Source organism: Xyrauchen texanus, chromosome 12 (genome assembly GCF_025860055.1).
Source record: "Xyrauchen texanus isolate HMW12.3.18 chromosome 12, RBS_HiC_50CHRs, whole genome shotgun sequence".
Lineage (NCBI taxonomy): Eukaryota > Metazoa > Chordata > Actinopteri > Cypriniformes > Catostomidae > Xyrauchen > Xyrauchen texanus.
The window spans coordinates 34,835,942-34,844,775 of record NC_068287.1 but is presented as its reverse complement, the minus strand read 5'-3'; positions in this window follow the sequence as shown (position 1 = coordinate 34,844,775).

Genomic DNA, 8,834 nt, shown 5'->3' with positions numbered 1-8,834 from the left:
TGAATCTGCATCAGTGGTTCTCAAACTGGGGGCCACAGACATTTTTTATAACGTGATTTTTTTAAAAATGATTTATTAAAGGATACATGTACGTTAACAATTCGGTTTTGGAGGGCTTGTGCTATTAGTTAATTTTTTCAGGGGAAAAGTGAAAAATTCAGTCAGAGTTCAGTTTACAATATACACTGATCAGCCACAATGTTAAAACCACTGACAGGTGAAGTGAATTACATCGATTACCTCATTACAATGGCACCTGTCAAGTGGTGGGGTATATTAGGCAGCAAGTGAACAGTCGGTTCTTGAATTTTGTGTGTTGGAAGCAGGAAATATGGGCAAGCATAAGGATCTGAAATCAGCAGTTACAGAAATACTCAAACCAGCCCATCTGGCACAACAATCATGCCAATGTCCAAATTACTGAGATCAAATTTATCCCCATTCTGATGGTTGATGTGAACATTAACTGAAGCTCCTGATCTGCATAATTTTATGGTGCCAGATAAGCTGGTTTGAGAATTTCTGTAACTGCTGATCTCCTGGGATTTCCACATGTCTCTAGAATTTACTTTGTATTGAGCCAAAAACAAAAAACATGAAGCGGCAGTTCTGCAGACAGAAACTCCTTGATGACAGAGGTCAACAGAGAACTGCCAGACTGGTTCGAACTGACAAAGTCTACAGTAACTCAGATAACTGCTCTGTACAATTGTGGTGAGAAGAACAATATCTCAGAATGCTAGTCTGACATGCCGGTTGGCACCGTTTTGGTGGCAAGAGGGGGACCTACACAATTTTAGGCAGGTGGTTTTAATGTTGTGGCTGATCGCTGTAAACTTTCATTAGTAATTATCAAGCATTTTAATTACTAGATTATGAAGTTCATGAAGCGAGGTTAAGACAGTTTTTAGATATTTCAGACACGTTCAGCGATAAACGGCGATAACTCTTAATGGCTTAGCAAATACTTTCCAAAATAGTATTACTGTGAAACTCAGAAAGCTAATAATATTCCACAAACGTGTTATTATTTTCACTCAATATTATGAGCATTGGCCTGCAAAAGCTGTTGCAATCTGAGTTACCCCGGGAAGAGTTCCTCTTGTCAAAGTGGTAAGGGACTGTGGAGAAAGTGCCATTTATTTATAGCTTGGTGTGTGAACTGCATGTCCAATACTGGCAGCTAAAAGTTTGGAATAATGTACAGATTTTGCTCTTGTGAAAATAATTGCTACTTTTATTCACCAAAGTGGCAATCAACTGATCACAATGTATAGTCAGGACATTAATAATGTGAACAATTACTATTACAATTTGGGAAAAAAAAAATTCAGAACTTCTTAAACTACAAAGATTTCTCATCAAAAAAACCTCCACGTGCAGCAATGACAGCTTTGCAGATCCTTGGCTGTCTCCCCATGCTTCCTGTAGCACTTACCATATACGTGGGTGTCTTGCCACGCACTTCTCACTCACCTTACAGTCTAGACTCTAGTTGATCCCACAAAAGCTCAACAGGGTTAATCTCCATATCACTCCTCTCCAATTATCTGTTGTATCTATACCTCTAGTGGTTGAATTGCAAACTAAATGTCCAAAATTAAAATTTATTTTGTAATATCTTTCTTGAAGGAAAGAAAAGTGTGTTATGGAAAAAAAAAACAAATCACTTCCCTAACTCCCTCTCTATAAATAACCAAGAGAAAACAGAATGCTTCAAAGTAAATGGCGTCCACCTCCCTACTAAATAGTCCCACAACACAAACAACTTAAATGGATTCAAATTTAGATAAAACTGGGGTAATAAACTTGAAGTTGCACTTTCAACTGTAAGGCATTACCCAAAGGAATATAAACAGTAAACAACTGCAAATGACAATTCTGTTAATCAATTCCACTTAAAGACAACTGACAAGACTGTTGTCTTACTCACATTAGCACACACCAATTGCAACGCTGGGACCAAGAGATAGACTGGCTAGAGCAGGAGAAAATATTCTCTGTGTGTCTCTCTTCCTGGTGAGGAGAGTTGTGGGCCTCTTATAGTCTCCATTCCTGGGCAAAGCATCATGGGTGATGAGCAACAGGTGGGCCTCATTATCCTGCTTAAATGGAGAGCGAAAGGGACAAGGAAATACACAGGGAGACACAAACATACAATAAACCACATTAAACATATCACTATCACAATAATATAATATACATCCCTCGGGACGTAACAATTGTAATAATTTTTCACATTATTAATGTATAAGACTATACATTGTGATCAGTTGAATGCCACTTTAGTGAATAAAAGTACCAATTTCTTTCCATAAGAGCAAAATCTGTACATTATTCCAAACTTGTGGCCAGTGTTTACAAACATACACACACAGTACATATACACAATAACACAATACAGTAGCTTATAAGTATGAAAAACTCCTGCCAAAGCACTGTGGGGAATCAGGAAGCTGAAGCATCCCTTTCACCAGCGAAGCATCAGAGAGGAGTAAATGTTTGCCAGAACACTGCAGGGGAGCGGAGTCTTCTCGTTGAGTCTTCGACGGCGAAGTAGTAGAGGGCTTCTAGACAAGAGATGAATTGCTGTCGTGAAAGAAGAAAATTCTGAGGAATTTTGAGCACCCGCTTTTATAGCGGACAGCTTCCCGTCTAAAATGGTGGGGCTCAATCACCATAGAATTGGCGTTATTGTAGAGAGGTTTCAACTATGTCAGCTTAGTGATGCAATGTCAATTGTACTGACTCGTAAGGGAACTCCGCTTTAGAAGTGATATGCCCATGCAGAGTCACTCTCTCCTCTCAGTCTGCATGCGTCTGAGAGATAGAGAGAGCTCATCCATGTGTCAGAGTGTAACCTTGCTTTTAATCCAAAAAATAACTAACAAGCCGTTTAGATGTACTTTTAAACGTATTTTGCATTAGGATAGATGAATTAGGGAGTTTTTATTCTGCTGGTGCTAAGATCAAAAGTTGATGTCACTCAACAGGTAAGAAGGAAATAAAATAAAATTATAAATATTCATAAAAAGAATACTGTTGACTTTCCTAACCACCCTAATGTGGAGGATGACTTGGGTGTTATTGGTCATCGTAACATCTGCCTGTCACCAATAACACCCAGAATTGACAAGCTCTGACCTTGTCTTCTCACTAGGATGAGCTGTGCATATTTATTTATGTTAAAATTATGTGTTTTGTGATTTAATTATATTTGTAAATTTGAGATTATTTTGCATCATGCGTTTCCCTGGAGGGGTAAATTGTTAAAACATAAAAGATGTGTATGATTTGATTTATTCTGCTGAACACAAACAAAGATTTGTAGAAGATTATCTCAGCTCTGTAGGTCCATACAATCCAAGTGAATGGTGGCCAGAACTCTGCAGCTCCAAAAATCACAAAGGCAGCATAAAAATTACCATATGACTCCAGTTGTTTAATCCATGTAATCTGAAGGGATATGATAGGTGTGGGGGAGAAACAGATCAATATTTAAGCAGGGATTAATTTTGTTCGATTAATTCAAATGAATGTTTTGGTGTGATTTTGTTTTTTTTTGTTTTTAATCGAGGAATAGAGGTTTTGCTTAAAAATATTAGTAAACGCTCTAGTTAAATACATTGTCAATCCGCCAAAGTCTAAATAAGGAAGAGAAAAAAATGTCATAGCACTTGTGCACGCTCCAAATGAACGTAACAGCTTAACGACATAGAGACTGATATAAAAGACACCGGGAGTATTTCCAGTACGATTGTACAATGAGATTGTAGCTCAACTTTGTCTATCAAGCATGTACACCAGGGGTGTCAAACTCAGTTCCTGGAGGGCCACAGCCCTGCAGAGTTTAGTTCCAGCCCTGCTCCAAAATGCCTCCTTGTGATCTTCAAGCACTCCTGAAGACCTTGATTAGCTGCTTCAGGTGTGTTTAATTAGGGTTGAAGCTAAACTCTGCAGGACTGTGGCCCTCCAGGAACTGAGTTTGACACCCATGATGTACACCATTCAGCCACAGCATTAAAACCACCTAATATTGTGTAGGTCCCCTCGTGCTGCCAAAACAGCGCCAACCCACATGTCAGAATAGCATTCTGAGATGATATTCTTCTCACCACAATTGTACAGGGTGGTTATCTGAGTTTCCGTAGACTTTGTCAGTTCAAACCAGTCTGACCATTCTCTGTTGACCTCTCTCATCAACAAGGCCTTTCCATCTGAAGAACTGCTGCTCACTGGATTTTTTTTGTTTTTGGCACCATCCAGAGTACATTCTAGAGACTGTTGTCCATGAAAATCCCAGCAGATCAACAGTTACAGAAATACTCAAACCAGCCAATCTTCTTTTTATATCGTTCAATATTGATATTTATCAATATATACATTCACATTTGCACATTACACATTCTTTTGAATTTCCAAGTTGGCAGAAGAAGAAAAAAATCTTAAACAGTCAAAATAGTCTATACAAAACTGCATTGGCGCCCAGAATAGCCAAAGCTGTCTGAGGGATCTTCTACCAAAATGTTACAATATTTTATAGAGTTTATCAATAGAGTGCAGTTCGATATGAAAAGATCTTCTGCTTGTTTTGAAGCATAATGACAGCATATCATTTTTACATTCAAATTATTTTTATATTTTGTTACATTCAGAAACCCAAGTATCTGAGGGTATCCCCTGAGAGAAAAGAAGAAAATGTAAAAGTATGAATGGACCGTTTTTTATTATATTTTCTTTAAAGTGGGAAATAGGCTAAAAACTAGTAATTTTATTGTCTTTCCATGTCATCCATGCCAGAGATGATGACAAGTTCACAAAATTAGAACAGAAATCTATCTGTTTATTATTGAAGGCTCGTAAAATGCTGATTAATAAAGCTAAATTTAGCAGGGCATTTTTTTCTAATGGTCTAAATGTGCTCTAGAACCACATTAATTTATGCAGCTCCTCATGTCTACTCACATGCAGGGAAAAGATGCAATGAGTGTAGAGCAGGACAGTGCATAAATGATGCGTGTTCGGTACTAGAGAAAAATATTCAAGAATACAGCGCAGAAAGGTCAGATCTGGTGTACACAGCACTGTTGTTTTGTTGCGCTGCTCACTAGAGATGATGAATGGGTGCCACCGTCTTCATGATGTCTTGCGTTCTGGATGGAATCAATACGGGGTCACGACCCGATTCACATTCTTCATGCACATTCCCACCTACTGGGATGGGAGGAGAATTTATTGTAAAAAAGTACTTGAATATTGATCTGTTTCTCACCCATACCTATCATATTGCTTTAAAAGGCCTGGTCACAATTCACTTGCCGTGTATGGACCTACAGAGCTGAAATATTCTTCTAAAAATCTTAATTTGTGTTCAGCTGAAGAAAGAAAGTCATACACATCTGAGCATGAGGGTGAGTAAATGATGAGAGTATTTTAATTTTTGGGTGAACTACCCCTTTAACATCACAAGCTTGTGTGCATCTCCTGAGCCATCAGTACGGTTTAAACAAGACTGTGTTGCACGCCGGTCTATTTTGTTGTAAGACAATGGCAAGCAACAAAACGAACTATGATTGGTCGTATACAAGCCTCAGACGGCTCCTTTACATTCAAACGAGGGATTCTCGGTGCTGTTGCAGCTTGCTAAACTAATCAGCCAAACGGGAAAATGTATCGGCCGATGCAGAAAATTTTAAAATACCAAACATCGGCCGCGGTGATATATTGGTCAACCACTAATAAGTATGTTATCTCTTTAAAATCTATTTCTCAACCAACGAGGGAGTGCATCAAAATAATTGCAATGACAATTATTAATAAAAAAGTGCACACCTACACACTACTCCTTTTGAAGTTTATCCCATTAAATTTGACCTGTTTGACATACTGATGTGAAATGGAAAATATGAGAGAGCACTTTCAAAGTAAATTGTCCCCCATTGTTTTGATGAACTTTGGACTAAAAATCTGTTAAATATGTGGCATTTTCCATAAAAATTTACCTTAAAAATCTTAAATGGTAAGGTTAAATTCCCAACAAAACAAAAATTCTGTGGAAAGGGATGCTTAACCTTAATAAAATATTGTCAGTCCACTTCAGGTCTTTTTATGTGATATGCTTTTTTCTCCTAACCATATTACCATCATTTAGGGATATGTCTAAATACAGTACATTTGTGTGACTGTGAATGCTTTTTTTTGTAACAAACATTAAATCAAATGTAAAATGCTTATACATTATAAAATTCATATTTCCATGCCCCTTATCCATTCTGCTTGAATATAACTCAGCAGATGTTTTTCTCAAGCATGTATTTCACATTTACTGTATTAATAAGGGTAACTAATTTTCAATTTCGTAAATTACATAAATGAAAACATAACCTAATAAATTACATGTCTTAACATTATTTTCAATTAAACTGTCAAATGAAAGGGTTGAAACCTGTTTGAGTGGGCAATATCCTTCCTTTAGTCTGTTCATGAGCCTCTCCATTTCTCTCGATGATGCCACTCTACTCTTTTTTCAATCCTTTGTTCTCTCTACCTTTTTGAAAATACTGTGCTCTACTCATTCTACAATTAATTGAATATGAATTCAACAAGCTATGTCAGATTGTTGAATGGTTTCAATTGTTAGTTAGGCTGGCGAAAAATAGTCCAGTGAAACAGGAAGCCTTTCAAAATATCTGAGCACTTCTGTCTCAGGGAAAATAAATACAAAATCACCAAACACAAATGGGCCAAAGAGTATCGGCGTGTTTGAGTGGGAATTTATCATTTAGACATGTCTCTGTCCTGCTCAACACATCCCATAACTGTTGTTTGATCTTGAACACGGGTTGTTTCCTCCTGAAAATCCTTCATCCTTGCTTCCATCTCTTACCTGTCCGTCAGAGGCTTCTAATGCATGGTTCTGGTCCACTGAATACTTGAAAATGCAACTTTTCCAGGGTTTTCCAATGGTGCTAATCAAGCATCTTCCTGCTGTGCTTCTCCTGAGGCCTTGGAGTAGTCGACTGTCTGATGGTGCTTGGCAAAGGTTCCTCTTTCAGCGCTGTGGACTCTGCTCCACATATGGTTGATTCAGCTTGGGGCTGGGCTGTTGCTCAACACAACTGTAATACACATGACAGCAAGGCCTAAAGCTGCTGACACCATGTCATTTTCTCAAACCATGGGCAGAATAAAATAAAATTTTTAAAATAAAATAAAAATTATTGGAAACATATTCTCTTTCCTTTTAAAAGTTTATAAGCCTTATTTCTCTTTTCTAAATCTGTTCAATTATGTAGTTAGTTTAATTTTATTTGTATTTTATTGATTGTGAGAGATCAAGTGTTCAAAAGTCTGATTGCTTGGGGGAAGAAGCTGTCATGTAGTCGGCTGGTGCGGGTCCTGATGCTGCGATACCACCTGCCTGATGGTAGCAGTAAGAGCAGCCCATGACTCGGGTGGCTGGAGTCTCTGATGATCCTCCGAGCTTTTTTCACACACTGCCTGGTATATATGTTATGGAGGGAGGGAAGCTCACCTCCGATGATGTGTCTGGCAGTTCGCACCACCCTTTGCAGGGCTTTGCGGTTGAGCGCGGTGCTATTGCCGTACCAGGTGGTGATGCAGCCAGTCAGGATGCTCTTTACAGTGCTAGTGTAGAATCGTGTGAGGAAGTGGTGGTTCATTCCAAAGGAATTACAGGCATATAACCCACTAGTTGAGAACCACTGTTGTAAAATGTATAACTAGTACCATTATAAATGTAATTGTGAAGAAGTGCACTCTTTATTTCTTTCTCATTTAAGGGTGTTGCAGCATATTAGATGGGGACTACTTAACTGGATATTTTTCAGACAGATACTCATTATGGTATGTTGTTCTTGACAGATATGATTACTTTGCAGTGAGAGACAAAAGTTCTAGAAATGGAAAAAACAAGCAGCTATAAAGGGGGTTCTGGAATCATGTGGAAATAACTTCGGCAGAAGCACACAAAAAAGACAACATTTCACAAAAAATTATCTCAAATAAGTTCCAACACATGGTGCGTGACAAAATACATGAATATGTTTCACTCTGTCCCTTTCCTGAAGAAGGTTCTGAAAACCTTTGTCCAGAAAGAGCTTTCAGGCATGGGAAGTGTTCTACAATATCCACAGGACACATCATACTACCCATCAAGCCATGTTTTTCAAAACCATGTGCATCACGCCTTACTTTGGCTTTGATCAACTGCAACTCTGATTTTGAGGATAAACACAAACCAGAGATGACCTCATCACAAGAAACTTTCTTGTTTATTTATCAAAACATACAACAGCAGCAGTTAATTACACATTATGGAGATATGGTCCTACTTGATGCCACTTACAGAACCACCAAATATGCACTGCCCCTGTTTCTCGTTGTTCGGACTAATTTTGGCTACAAACCCATTGCCGAGTTCATATGTGAAAATGAGACAACCACAGCAATAGCTGAAGCTCTAAATATCTTGAAACAGTGGAATCTGCATTGGTAGCCGAAGTACTTCATGCTTGATTATTCACAAAAGGAATACCAAGCTCTGGACAATACATTTTCATTTGGCATTTCATGCACATGTCATTCGGTGGGGATGGGTGTATCGCTCGTAACCCCAGTAAACACAGAAAGGTATTTCATGCATATGTCATTTCCACATTTTGTTATGTTACAGCCTTATTCAAAATGGATTAAATTCATTATTTTAGTTCAAAATTCTACGTGAAAAAAACGTGAAAGAAGTTTGTTTGAAATATTTGCAAATTTATTAAAAAAAAAAAACAGCCTTTGCTCAATACTTTGTTGAAGCACCT